The sequence below is a fragment of the Colobus angolensis genome, unplaced genomic scaffold, assembly GCF_000951035.1.
Source record: "Colobus angolensis palliatus isolate OR3802 unplaced genomic scaffold, Cang.pa_1.0 Scaffold118, whole genome shotgun sequence".
Taxonomy (NCBI): Eukaryota; Metazoa; Chordata; class Mammalia; order Primates; family Cercopithecidae; genus Colobus; species Colobus angolensis.
In genome coordinates, this window is record NW_012112919.1 from 2,217,190 (window position 1) to 2,232,475 (window position 15,286).

The 15,286-nt window shown below is 43.3% G+C and overlaps 1 pseudogene; it reads right to left on the reverse strand.

The window, feature by feature from the left end:
* Nucleotides 1-4,411: 4,411 nt before the first annotated feature.
* On the reverse strand, nucleotides 4,412-15,013 carry LOC105527819 (annotated as a pseudogene).
* Between the last annotated feature and the right edge of the window lie 273 nt (nucleotides 15,014-15,286).

Consider the following 15,286-nt stretch of genomic DNA (forward strand, 5'->3'; position numbering starts at 1 on the left):
CTGGAAAAGGCTTTCTTCCTGAGCTTTCAGATGGCCACCTTCTCACTGTGTCCTCATCTGGTAGAGAGAGAGAGAAGGCACACTCTCTCATTTCTCTTCTTATAACGATACTAATACCATCATGAGGGTTCCCCTTTTGTGACCTTATTTATATCTAATTACCTCTCAAACATCTCATCACCACATATCATCTCATTTTGGAGAACATAATTTAGTTCATAGCTATTCTGCACTAAGAAAAGGATGTGCCTTTAGTGATGCTGCCACTTTGAACAGATCACTCTATCAGTATGAAATTTTGTTGCCTGATCTGTGAAATTACAATGAAAATTCCTAATCACTTGCATACTGCAGGATGTCCAAATAGCTTGATTTCTTCAATGTATCTGCAGGGGATAACAAAGTGCCCATTAAACAGTAATTAGAAACTATAAGAAGTATAATATTTCTCTCAGAATCTTAACAAGCTACTGACTTATTTTAAGATGTATTTGAGTTTTTCCTCATTTCTATCATGATGGTTAATTCAACAGTAAACTGGGTATGTTGGATATCTGGAGTCTGATATCTGACCCTTAACATCTATTACTATCTCAAGCTGCAAGGTGGTTTTCCACCTCTTCCATGATACAAGCTGCCTTTGCTTTTGTAGTCTCCCCAGACATTTTATGAGGTTCCACCAATGATGGAAACAAGTTGAGTTTCTCCTAGCTGATTTCTGCCACCAGTGTTCTCTAATATGTATCTAAGCCATACTGTTTCTCTAGGATTATGTCAACGTGTTTCCCGTTGGAGCTGTGGACTTATGTGGATAAATCCTCAAACATCTATGTGGGAAATAAGCTGGGGAGAGGCATATAAGATAGAATTTTAAGTCCTTTATTCAGGAGACAATGCCTTCTTTCTTATGCCCTAGAATAGAAGCACCACTGCATAGACTTGGGCCCAAATTTGCAAAGCAACTTATATGTACTTGCTGTGGAACCTCAAAGAACTCGTCTAAATTTTTTGAGCCCATTTCCTTATCCATGAAATGTAGTTATAATACCTATTTTGCAGTTATCAATATATATAAAAATAGATGAAATATGTTCCACATAATTTATGGTCTTCAATAAATAGTATTATTTATGAAAATTATTTCATCATTATTGCCATCTTCATCATCATCATCATCATCATCATTGTCACTTAAGGATTCATAAGCTCAAACATCCGAGGAAGTTTTATTACACTTATTATAACATGGACACCAAATATTGGAATTTTCATGGAAGTTGGAGTATGTGTTTGGAATTAATGGTATGGACATTTTTGCCTCAGAGAAATAATATAAACTTTCTGGGTTTATTTCTTTTTTTCTAGGCTAATAACTTCCTATGTATAAACATTTATTTTTCAAAAATAAAAAGTTACATAAGCATGCAAACTGAAACCCCTGTTTTTGGTGGGATGCATTTTCACTTTTACAAGGAGAATTTTCTTAAAAGGGAAGCCAAACTATAGTAAATCCTCATATTTTTCTAGATCACAGCCACAATATAGTGTCACATCAATTATATTAATTTACTTTGCCATTATTTGGCCAGACATAAAGATTCTGCAGAAAAACTGCATTTGGACTGGCATGTTATTTGGAATTGCCTGAGAGGATGGAGAATCAAGAAATTTTTATCAAGACCAGTTTGCTATTCAACAAATGGGGAGTTATTCACCAATCCATTCTATTTTATGATACATTGGGTGTTCACTAATGTTCATCTTATTTATTTTCTTTACCCACAGTTGGTGTTTCTAAATTCTTATTTACCAGAGTAAGCTCTATCCAGTTTCTAAGGCCAGTACTGAAGTATTTAAATCCTCCCCAATTTAATTCTAAGGATTTCAACATCATCACCTTCTACTCATCAGCTATCTTTAACTTGTGAGTATCCAAGTCCTGATAACCAAGACTTGCTTTGTTGCTGGAACTATAGTCCATGTTGTAGTTCTTATAACTGCTATTATTTTTTCCTTAGACTAGATGCTCTGCCTTTATAAACTGTATAACATCTAAATTTCTCTGAAGTATAAAGCCACTGATGGCAATTGCCCTATGACCTGCTCACAGATTCTACAGTGCCAACTGCTTGCCTCCAACTTGAATGTGCAGAATTGTCAGATCTGATTAGATTTGCTTATAGGTGGATCTCTGATCTGTGATTAAGAACTCTTGATTTTCCCCCTGCACACTGTGCTGTAATTTATCCCAAACCTTTGGCCTGGTCAGCCCTCAGATCTGGCTATTTCTTTTTCATGCATGTGTGTGTGTGTGTATATATATATATATATATACACACACACACATATTATATATATGATGTATATATAATATATACACACATATTATATATATGATGTATATATAATATATACACACACATATTATATATATGATGTATATATAATATATACACACACATATATATGATGTATAGATAATTCTAATTATATATAAATTAGCATCATGTATATATGATTCTAATTTCTAATATCTAACTCTGCCAATTCACTCTATCATTTTACAATTAACAAGCTTTGCCTTAAAAATTTGAGGTCTAAACCATAAATGGGCTTCAGTACATCTTATCCCAAATTACTTTGAATAGAAATTTGGGATATGAAACTGTGAATGGGTAGGCAATCTGGTGCTGGAGTTGAGATGGAATGAAGGAGCAGAAGTTATATTGTGCCTTGAGTTATGAAACATCAAAGTAGGATTACTTTTTTCCAACTCCAGGTTCCAGAAACTTTGCCATTCTCTATATGAATCCATGGCTGCATTGAGCTATGATCCATTGCTGGGTACACGATTCTGAGTTCTTTTATGGAAGTCTATCATGTTATTAATCACAGAGAATGTGTCAACACTGGAACTTCAAATTTACATTCCCATGGAATGGAATGTGTAATTAGTGGGTTACACTAATGAATGATATGGGTAATTAGTGGGTCAAGAAGATTCATGATGTGTAAATTAAAGTATAGGGTACAGCAAACACGGTGACTTAATTATTGATACTTTTTCTTACACTTACGCTTAATCTTTTCTGTTTGAGCCTTCTTCATTCTCACTGTAACACCAGGAAATGATTGAAAGGACCCCTCCTTCATGACACAAAGAGCTGAATTAGGCTTAGCTTTCTACTCACCACCACATTTTCCCTGGACCTGTCTTTCAGAGAATTATCTGACCCAACAACTGAATGGGTTTTTCCATTTATAAATCTTTTGTAACTCTAAACATTTACTCAGTGTGCTGTCCCAGTTTTATGCTCCTGATAATGCTATTCTGCCAATGACCAACGCAGAACTCCTCCTTTCTATGGGCTGTATGTGTGTGTGTGTGTGTGTGTGTGTGTGTGTGTGTATGTGTGTGTGAGCATCGTGGCAATTTCAGTTGTTGCAGTAGCTACCTATTGAGTTATAAGCGGGAGAAAATACAAATTAAACAATTTCTAACATCAAATGAGTTACCTCCAGGAGTTTAGCTTCTTACAGACTGTGCTAGAGGCTCCTGCCACATGTCTAACTTTTAAAAAATTAATTAATTTATTCCTTTACACATAGCTGAAAGTAATGTTGCAGTGCAGAAGTTATTTACAACTGTGCAGTAATGTGTTGCAAACTAAATTATCTAGAAGGCAGCAAAAGTACATTGTGAATGTATATAAAACTGTACAGCATTTATAGATACACTTTTTAACTGATTATTGGCTCTGTAGTGTTTCAAGTTATGTTCTCAGAAAGATAAACAAAATGCCCAAGATTAAAGGAAAAAAGATACAAACCACGTGGATTTGACTCCATTAAAAACACTATGGGGGTCCTGGTTCTGTGTCCCTCTGCCTGGGCAGGTGGCATGGCCAACGCCCTGCTCCGCACCAGGTCCTAAGCCCAGTCGGAGGCCGTTGCAGCTCTGTGGAAACAGGACCATGGCTGGGATGGCCCTCCTGCCCCTCCGACCCAGAGGTCACCGTTTGTGAGAGATAGACACCTTAATTTTATTTTCTTTAGTTCATCAGAATGGAGCAAAAATTTTTTAAAAATCCACTCCGTTCTCCACCTCCTGAAATACCTCTGCAGTTGGCTGGAGAAAAGGGCCCGAAGGTCACCGTTTTCAGACAGAAGCTGCCATGTGTGCGCCGGGCACAAGGGAGCTTTGCCCCCGCCGCGGCAACTGGAGGACAAGAGACGTGTTTCACCTTCCCGACGTCTGGACCAGTCTGGAAGGGATGGAGACGTTTTGGCCTAGTGCAGTGTCTCTTGGGGTCTCTCCTCACCTGGGTGGACATGGCGCTCCCTCCTCGGCCCCTGGGGCTCAGCAGCAGCCATGCAGCCCTCGCCTGCGTCCTGTGGTCATCTCACGGTGTCACACCGGCAACAAAATAAAGTCATCGTTGACGTCGACCATAGGCACATAGAAGGAGGGCACCTCATTCATGCACAGGGACTAGTGCCCAGCAGGGTCCAGCTTCTGCGCTTTCAGCTGCCACTCCATCCTCTGCACGGCCTTCAGGGCCGCAGCCTCGTGCTGCTGCTGCAGGAGGAGGCAGGTCTTCACGCGGTTGTACTTGTCGTCCAAGTCCTGGAGCCAGAAGATGAACTGGTGGGCGTTAAGCCGGTCGCACACTGACTTGTTCTCATCACCCTGGCTCTCTAGGGGTATGTTTTAAACCTCAGAATCCAGCAGCATTGTGCCGGCGCTGAATAGCACTGCCTGGTTGGCGATGGTCCTGGCTGCCGGGCAATGAACCTGCAGAATCTCCTGCTCACAGGACACATCAGCTTCTCTCGATCGATGCTGTGCTGCAGACGCAGCTTTCCCCGGACCGCCTCCTGCTGCCTGAACAGCTCCTTCAGGGACTCCGCCAGCGAGGGAGGAGGTGCGATCACCGGGATGTGGAGCTTGCTGAGCGACTTGCTGTCCAGGAGATAGGATTCCGTGTAGGTGACGTATTCGGCGTGCCACTGGGGCGCCTGCGGCGAGGTGCAGCGCAGAATCTTAAGCTTCTCCTGGATCTTCTTCCTGGTCTGCAGGAATTCGAAGTAGGGGTTGGCCCTGTCGCTGTGGTAGGGCTCGATGGCGTCTAGCTTGATGGCGTCCACGATAGTGGCTAGCGTCTGCTGGATCACCTCCGGCGTCTGCTCCGTGGACTGGTTCAGTTGCTGGGTGGAGCGCTGGAAGCAGCGTTTGCCGGACGCTGGGCCTGGGCGAAGTCCTCCTCGGAGCCGCGGGCCTGGGGCACACTCCTTGGAGTGAGGTGTGCTCTACTTGCCCCGATTCACGAGCATCTGCCGGTTCCTGGTCATGTGCTGAGGGTTCTCCCCCACTCTGGGGACCTTTGGAGCTTCGGCTGTGGGTTTTGGTTCTGGTTCTGTGGCTTCTCGGTGGATGCTGCAGGGAGGGCCTTCGGCTGGGGCGGCAGGACTGGAGGCCTCAGTGTTGTCCTGGGGGCCAGCACTGTCCGCAGCCTGGGCTTGTGCCACAGTGTCCATGGGGGTCGGGGAGCGTTAGGAGCACAAAGGGATGTGGCGGGGGTGGGGGGGCTTCAGTCTTGGCCCCCTGGTCTCCGCTCCCCAGTGGGCACTGTTCAGGGGGAACGGCTGTGGGCTCCATGCTGGAGTCCAGATCCCCAGAGGCCCTCTCTTCTGGCGCTGCCTCTGCCTCTGTAGCTTCTAGAGCCACCTCCAGCTTTGGCTCCTCTGTGGGGAGCTGGGTGGAGGCCTGGTCGGGAGACAGTGCTGGCTGCTCCTCAGCCACTAATGCAGAAAGATCCCTACCGTTTACGACTACAGGGGACCCTGGAGAGATCTTTTCTGAAGGAGCAAGACTTTCTTATACGGGTTCTGTTTCAACATCTGGGACATCTTTGGTCTGCAAGGGAAGCTCTGGCAGTGAGAAGGACCGCAGGTCCAGGTCGTCTTCGGGGTTGGCGAAGGCGTCTGCCCAGGGCACCAGATCCACCTGGCCGAGGGTAGACAGGCTGTGGTTGTTGTCCAGGAAACTCTTTTCCAGGGGGTCCAGAGCCTCCATGTGAGCCACAGCCTCAGGACCATGTCCAGCGGAGCTTCCGGAAGTGACTTGCAGTTGCTGAAGAAGGACTCCAGCCCCGAGGGAGGGGCGTAAGGAGCCACCTCTGAGGTAGAGATGGAGGCAGGGATGGCTTCTGCCCAGTCTTTGACGTCCTCCAGTCCTGGCTCAGCCATGGGCAGAGTGTTCCAGGAGAGAGGCGGAAGTGGGGCGGGTATGGCACCTCTGAGGTGCTGAAGGGCCCTGGGGCAGCAGAGTGGAGGGAGTCCGCAGTGCAGAAATATTTCGGGGACTCGGGGAATCTTTGTGGAGACTTCAGCAGGAGGTCTGAGCCCACAGGCCAGCTGACAGGGTTTTCAGAGGCGCTCCCGATCAGACTAGAAGCAAGGGCCTGCTCGGCGGGGTGGGTCCACTCGACAGGCTCCTCTGTAATGATGGTGCTGACCCTCTTCCAGCGGCTCCAGGTAACTGGGCTCTGGGGGTATGATGGGGGCCACAGCCTGCTGGTCCTCGGTGGCGTCCAGGTGCGGGGGAATGGCCCCTTCAAGGGAAGGAACCAGCAGCTTATCTCTGGGGGAAGGGGAAGGTTTTGCTTGTAAACTTGAGAAGACGCCCTCTGTAGACGGGGTGACAGTGACAATGGCAGACCTTCGACTTTGGGCGATGGGAGGTCATAGTCTGTGGAATATCATCCTGAGGACAAGCAAGCAAATTTCTCCGTGGGAACCGGGGGCAGGGGCGCCCTATCTTTCATCTAGTGCGGCAGGGGAGAGTCGTAGCTGGAAGCGGCAGGAACACTCTGCTTCCTGAAGAGCTTGTCTTCCACACTGAATTCATCCTAGGGAGTCCTCCTAATATCGACAGAAACCGACCAGTAAATGTTTGTGGAGACAGGCTTGGCAGGAGCCTGGCTGGCGTCTTCCGAAAGTCCACTTGATGCCACAGAGAACCTGTCAAAAAAGGAGGGGGACAGGCGCTGGAAGGGGCAGTGGGCGCAGACGTGGAGTGCTGGGAGTCGGCGCAGTGGAACACAAGGTCCTTGTAGTTATCCGCGCTGCAGGAGGGGGTCCTGGGCGTGTGCATCACCTCCTCGTAGCTGGGGCAGGACAGTACCGAGGTAGGGGTGGGGCTGTCAGTAGGTGGGCTCTGGTCAGGCCTGGAAGAGGCAGGCAGGACCTCTTTCATGTGAGGCCCTGCGAGCCAGTCTTTGGAGTCTGCACCTGATCCGGGGTATAGCTTATTTTTGGCAGCAGGTAGAATAGGAGTCCACTCCTTGAGATTTTTGTCTTTAAACGGAGGGTCCAGCCTAGGCGGTTTCTTGGCAGGAATGTCCAGACCCTTCTTCCATCCCTCGTCCACCGGCTTCGCCCTCTCCTTGAGGTTGGGGTCTCCGGACCGGTGCCTCAGCTTCTCCATCTGCTTCATCCTCTCCTTGTGCCCCTTGTGGCACTCCTCAATCTCCAGGTCCTTCTGGGAGAACATCCTCTCCAAGCTGGTCATCATCAGGTGGACCTCCCCCAGGAGTTTCTCCCTGGGCCTGGCATCTTTCTTGCCTGGGTCTTTGAAACTGCGATACTTTATCATCCCCCGTTGCTCATCCTCACAGAGTCGCCCTTTTCTTTCTCTGCACTGTCCTTGAATTTCTCCTTCAGTTTGGCCTCCCTGAGACTTGGGTCCTTCTCCCTGGACTTGTCTTTGAGCAGGCAGGGAGGGCTGTCCTTGTCCCTGGCAGTGGGCTCCTTGGTCCCTGTGATGCCACAGAAGCCAGTCTGCATGCCTGTTCTGGTGCCTCTTCTTCTCCTCTGTCAGTTTCTCCCTGTGTTTCTGTCTTATTCTTCTCTTTTAGGATGTTGATGGTACTAGATCCATAAGGCTTTAGTTCCTTTTCCATTTGCTTGGAAGGTTCTCTCTCCTAATCACTTTTATCTTTCTTTTCGGTAGAAAATAATTCAATGGTTTTATCTAGCCCATCTTCTATGTCAGCTTTCATGTAAGAAACTCCATCCATAAGCAACCACCTCAGAAAATCCTTTTCATACTGGCCGGAGTCCTTCCAAGCCCTCCTTGTAATATCTGCCCTTCTCTTTCTTCTCAGGCTTTTCTTTCTTGGCTCTCTCTCTCAGTAGTGGCTCTTCTTGTATGAGGATGAGGATGAGTAGTGTCTGTGCCTCTCCTTCTCTTTCAGGTTCTCCGGGAGGCAGGTGCTCTCCCTGGCCTCCTCCTATGCAGGTGGCTGCCTGGAGGCAGACCTCCAGGAAGGCAGTCAGCCCTGGCTCCTGCTCTCAGTGCGTGACACTGTCAGAGGAGACCTCACTGATTTCATCATTGGAGTCTTCTCTGTACTCATGGAGAGCTTCTTCTTCTAACTTTTCAATCAGGCTTTTTTCTGTGTCTGCACTTCTCAAGGACGTCCTCTCCTTGGAATGTTCTTTATCCGACTTCTCTTTGTGCTTGCTTTTAGCCCTGTCTTCAACAGAGTGTTTCTTTTCAGCCTTCTCTGGGAGCTTCTGTTTATTTTTCTTATCTTGGGTGAAGTCCACTGAAGCTCTTTCCTTCCTGTCCTTATACTTTTCTGGTACTCTTTGTCCTTCTTCTCCTTGTGCTTTTCAAGGACTTTCTCTTTTTTGTCTCTCACCCCGTCGGCAGCCCCTCTCTCCTTTCTCGTGGCTTTGGGGTCCTTGTCCTTTTGCCTCTCAGGGTGCTGCTCCTCAGAAGAGGACTTCCTGTGTCTGTCAGAGGCCTGGGCCTCCTGCTCTTCCTCCTTCTCCTGGAGGCCATCCACCCTCCGCAAGTCTCTGACCTCTCCAATCTTGAACCCACTCCCTGTGTAGTCGTCTTTGTCATCCTCACTCTCTTCTGTGAATAGGTCTGCGATGTACCAGCTTTTCTCCTTGCCTTTCTTGTCATTTTTGTTTTGTTTCACTTTTTCAGAGAAGTCTTCTGAGATAATCCCAGGGAAAGTCTTCTCCTTTTTCTCTTTCCCTTGGTCAAGAAACGCTTTCCTTTCTTTGTCTTTGCCACGTGTGTCTTTATGTTTTTTCCTTGGTATCTTGGTATTTTTTTCTCTTTAAAACATTTATCAAATTCTTTGTCCTTCTGACATTTTTCACGGATAGGTTTCTTACTTTTGTCCTTGTTACTGGACTTTTATTTGTATTTTTCTGGTTTTGTTTTCTCCTTCCTTTCCTTATCAAGGCTGTCCTTCTTCTCTCACACTGGGTGGTGTGGTTCCCACGGCTCCAGGCCCTTCCCAAAGTCGCAGTCAGACTTTTTCTTGAAGACCATGTGGCAACCACACTCCTTCAGCTCTTCCAGGTGTGCGGTGTGCCTCCTCTGACTTGGCCCTGCTGTCCCTGCGCTCCTTGGAGCTCTGGAGGGTGTCCTTTCTGTCCCGCCCGGCCTCTGCGGACTTTCTCTCCTCTTCTTGTGGTTTTCCAAAAGGTAACCGGGGACACTTGACGCTTTTCAGTCTGGTCTTTTCTCAAAGAGTTTTTATCCAAATAGTCCCTGTCCTTTCGGAAGATGGGCATTCTATAGTCTTGTTTCTTCCAGGCCCTGCTGTCCTGCTTACTCTCCTGGCTGTCCTCTTTTACTGTTTCCAAGATCAGCCTGGCCACAGAGTCATTCTTCAATCCCTGTGGTCTGTCACTGCAGAGTCCTAGCTGCCCCCCACTTTGAAATCAAAGAATGAATCGGATAAGTCAAAAAACCACCAATTTTGCTGATCGTCAGAAAGGCTAAATTTGCTGTCTTCATTCTCCAGAAACTGATTTTTATTAAAATATTCGTCAAAAGCAGAATCTTCCCTATAAACTTTTTCTTTAGTTTTTCTTCATCTTCTTTAAGAGTCTCCTTCTCTTTTGAAATGCTGTCCTTTTTTTTTTTTTTTTTTCCAAACAGAGTCTCACTCTGTCGCCCAGTCTGGAGTGCAGTGGCACAATCTCAGTTCACTGCAAGCTCCACCTACAGGGTTCACGCCATTCTCCTGCCTCAGCCTCCCAAGTAGCTGGGACTGCAGATGCTCACTACCACGCACGCCTAATTTTTGTTTTGTATTTTTAAGTAGAGACGGGGTTTCACCGTGTTAGCCAGGATGGTCTCTATCTCCTGACTTCATGATCCACCCGCCTAGGCCTCCCAAAGTGCTGGGATTACAGGCATGAGTCACCATGTCCGGCCTGTCTTCTTTTAAATCATTCTTTTTCTCTAATTTTTAGGGCTGGTGTTTTGACTTCTTCTTTCTCTACTCTTTATACAGTCTCAGTTTTTGTTCTTTTGAAGACTTTTCATTCAGAGATTTCTCCTTTTCTGTTTGATTCCAACAGTCTTTCTCTTCTCAGAAAGATCTGCCGATGTCTTTGTTCACGTCTTTGATTCTCTTCGGTGATTTTTCATCTTTGGAGACCTTATGATCTCATCTTTACAGAGCCATTCTTTCTCTTCTGATTTCATTTTGCTAAGTTTCTCTTCTTTTTTAAAGTGGTCTCGATCTTGCTTTAACACTTTTATTTTCAGTAGAAATATCGTTCTCTAAAAGTATAGCCTTATCTGACTTTTGCTTGTAGTCCTCTTATTCATATGTAAAACTTTTCAATTTCAGCTCTTGGCTGATAGAACACTGTCCCTCCTCCTTGTTTTTGTGTTTTTGTTTTGTTTCATGTTTTTTGACAACTTTCCCCTTCTTGTCCATCTTGAGGATAGTGCCTCTGTGCTGGAGAGGAAGGGGCTTTTCTTCTCTGACAGGGAGCCCTGCAGCCTGCCCAGCTTCCTGTGCTCCTGCTTCTTCCTTACTGGCTTCAGCAGTTCCACACTGGAGCCCTCAGAGGAGTAATCAGACTCGCTTGTCAGTCTCCTCCATGTGGAGTCTGATAAAGAATTGACCTCTGACCAAGCCAGGAGAGAAATGGTTTTCCAGTTGTCTGTCTGCCAGTGCTTGGTGTGCTGGTCTGTGTGGTTCGGGTTCTGCTTCTGGGTGGCAGAGTCCCCTTGAGATGAGATGAGGTGGAGGAAGCGGACAGGGAGATGAACAGGGAGGGGTCCTTCAGCACCAGAGGGGATCCCCTGAGGCAGCTGGAGCTCCCCAAGGAGTCCCTGTCATCCTCCCCACTCTCTGAGGACTCACTCTCCAACTCTGAGGAACAGAACTTGTCGATCCATTTTCCAAAGTGAACCTCTCTGCCTTTTGTTTCTTTCTTTCACTTCCTTTTCATTTTATTTTATTTTATTTTTCCTTCTGCTGCTTGGCATTAGAAGCCTCTTGTGTCTTACTACCAGGCAATATTGTATGTGCTGAGAGTCTCAGCTTCTCTCCTGTCCCCATGGTGACACTCACATCCTCCTCATCTGATGTGTCTGACAGGATATGATGGGATGCTTTCTTTCGTGCAATAGTGTTATTTTCAGTGTAACTTTTAACCTCCATTTTGGGTGTAGAGATAAAACTATTGGATTTCCTTTCGTTTCTTTTCTGTAATACTTTTTCAACAGGTGCACCTTTCTCTTCTATTTCAGAGACTATTCTTTTTCTTTCTCTTCTATTTCAGAGACTGTCTATTTCTTTCTCTTCTATTTCAGTGACTCATAGATATATGGTAAAAAATAAAAAATAATGTCTTAGATGGCTTCTTCTACTCTTTCAACAACCTTCTTTCTAATTATGGCTACTTACCACTTCTCTGCTTTCATGAATATCTAACTTGTGTTCAATAACCACAAAGTATCAATATCAGCTAATACCTATTCTACATCTTGCAAATAAATAGTGGGATTTTATATACTACTTTAGGCCAGTGTGAAAAGAATCTTACATGTTTCACTTATATTACTAAGTTCTAATCACTTTTGAACTTACCAGTTTCCCTAAAGAGAATACAAGCTTCCAGATAGCATCACCAACAAAAAGTCAATTTTATATATCTACCTTCTTGTAATAGAGTGAATTATTGTTTCCAATGCATCAGTTCCATGTAGTAGTTATTTATATACTCATCTTCATACCATTGTCATGACTTCCTTTACCTCCATTGACTTGGTGCTTGGCCATAATCACTTGTTTTAATGAACATAATGCTAATGGACAAGATATGAGTGAACACTTGAAATGAGCATGTATGATTGACTTTGTGCTCTTCTCTTCCATCTTTTTCCATTGGCAGGGTCACCTTGCACTTCCTCTGATCCAAGGATAATGAGTAACACTTAGAGCAGACCTAGAACAACCTCAGAGATTGGGGCCAAATACAGCTGAGCCTAGCCTAGATGGCTAAACCTGAGATGATGTGAAGACATCTATGATACAGATATAAATGCTTATTTTTGTATACCACTGAGATTTTCTGGTGGTTTATTTTGTAGCATCATGTTTAACTCTCTATATGTATTACAGTGTTTACAATGTAGTAGGTATCTCAACATTTGTTTAAAATGAACAGAATGACCATTATTTAAATCAACCCATTAAACAGACAGACACATTTGGGTAGATGATACTGCACTCAATAATCCTAAACAAGATGGGAGCTTTTAAGAAAACCCATATGGATAGATCAGAGTATGTCACCATCACATGGCCAAATACTGACTAAAGTTGTTAAATGAAGAAGATGATGTATCACCTAGTACTCTGGATAAAAAAATCTAGTTGGAGTGATAGAACTGAGATGGTGAAACAAATGGTAGTGTTAAGTGTGAATGTGTTTCAGTTTATTAGATGTTCAGCAGAGCTCCAGAGTAGATGGAGATCACTGCAGACCAGAAAAGGAGTTTTAGAAGAGGGGAACCTAGAGCAGCACTTCTAAAAACTTGTAGGATTTAGGGAGGAGGGGGAAGAAAGGGTCATCCTAGACAGAGAGAGGAACACATAGAAAACTGTGCAGGCAGTTGAGAATGGCCTGTGTTGGTGGGAAAGAGTGTATACTGGACAGCGGGTCAAAATCAAAATGAGAGAAAGTAGCATAATTTGAGTAGGATCAAATACTGGGTGACAGTGAATGCAAACGAAGAGTCTGAAAATCGTCCATATGGAATCAGAAAAACACTGACGATTCTTGGGCCAGAAAATAATATAGTAAAAGAAAAAATTTCTCTGGCAGAAGTATTTATAGTTCTTTGAAGATGGAGAAAATAAAGGTAATAGAATCACAGTACTAGGTAGTGTACTTATGCAAACCTTAGCCTCATAACCTGAGATTTCTTTTTATACCACAGGCAAAAACATTAGTGTTCTCCAAAGTTATCATTTTCTCTATTATGTAAATTTGGAAGTGCATTTAAAAAGTTAAGCAGCGGGTTGTTGAGTGGTTAGGAAAGAACAATACTTTGGTACATCTGGACTTTGAGCTGGATTCTTTTCTCTGAACTATGTTCATTATCTGAGACACTGATTATAAAGACCACATTACCCAATGTATGTGCAAAAGAAAAAGTTAATTAAAGCTACTCTTGAGGAGTTAGAAGAAAAGGATTTTATTACTATGAGGCAGAATTCTTCCTCAGATGAGCTTCTGGAAATCACAACCCAAGTCTTAAACCTTACAATGTTACTCAAGCTCGGTAACATAAAAGTGATATCATTGTTGCTAGCAAATTAGAGGTCTTCAAATTGCTGAAAGAAGCACAGTACAAGAGTTGAATCAATTAGCTCATATTTAGGGTGTGTGTGTGTGTGTGTGTGTGTGTCTTCATAAATACTACGTAAGCATGTTAGAATTTGCTTTTGGGGCATTTCCAACCTGTTACTAATACCTATCTCTATATATTCATTATATACCTGGTAAGATGACTTTGTTACTTTTAATTTCAAATGTATTTTTATAACATTATGGACTTTTAGAGCCGAACAAGATTTTATAGAAATCACATCCCATCTTGTCACTGTCAGAAGTGGAATCAGTTGTCTTAGTGGTGACTGCAGTGGTGGAGGTAGGCTGGAGAGCTTTTATTTTAGTGTTTCTTTTAACGATGCCACTGTTCATCAATCACTTAAAGGCTTAAAGTCTTACAATCATCCCTGACTTCTCCCTTCTCTCATTCTCACCTGGTATTGATTCTGATACTGAAATGCCCCTTATTTCTGACTCCTCCTTTAAACTCTATTTGAAACACTCTACTTTAAACCTCCATTATCTCTAACATAGAAAATTTCAATAACTTCAAAATTTATTTCTGTGTCTTTTTAAAATTATTTTTGTCCTTCTTACACATTGTTCTTTCTGAAAGAAAGGATTGATTATACAATTCCTGATTTAAAAATAATAATAATAGATTCTATATCTCATTACATGCCAAATAAAATTCAAGGTCTTTATGTTACACAACAGCACATTATGATATGATCCCAAAACACAACTTCAATCTTATGCCTGATAAATATGGCCAACTATGAGCCAGATACTGCTTATTACTGGACAAATGTGTCTCATGTTTTCCAACCCATATAAGAACTTACTGCATCAGAACCAATATTTATGATGCTAACTCTCAACAACAAAAACAATCTGATTTATACTTAAATTATTCTGAGAAAAAATTATTTATAATTTTTGTGTCTATATACATACACACACACGTGTATTTGTAATCTGATTTGGAAAGATTGTCATAAATGGCTATAATTTATAACATTTTGAATTTTAATTTGTATGGAATGCCTCAAATTTTTTAAAAAGTTAATTAGTTACTATACCATCCTAAATATTACTCTTTTCTTTTTTTTTGCTTTAATGCATTAATTGGCTTTTTATACTGAATTCGATAGGGAATCACAACGTTTTCTCAAATTACAATCAATATTCTCATGTCTGTATTATATCACAGGTGTTTTTCCTTTAAGAACAGAATGTATTTTCATAAACTACTTTCCATTTATCGAATAATCTCATAGAGTTTTCCACCTTTTACTTGTCAGCTCTTACTCACATATGGCAAGTAGTCCATTGCCATGGTTAAGAGTTTGGGCTCTGCAGGTAGATTACCTCCACTGTAAACATGTCTCTCTCGCTTAGTAGTTTCATGACCATAAGAAAACTATATAACCTTTGGGTGCTTCAGTTTTCTCATGTAAAAATAAGGATAATAATATTCCATACGTTGTTTATGAAGATTAAGACTATACATATACAAGCCTCTGAAGAGCATCTGACTCATAGCTATCACTCAATAAGTATTAGCTATTATTATCCGCAATTAACTTCCCTAAAACCTAAAGCTCAAATG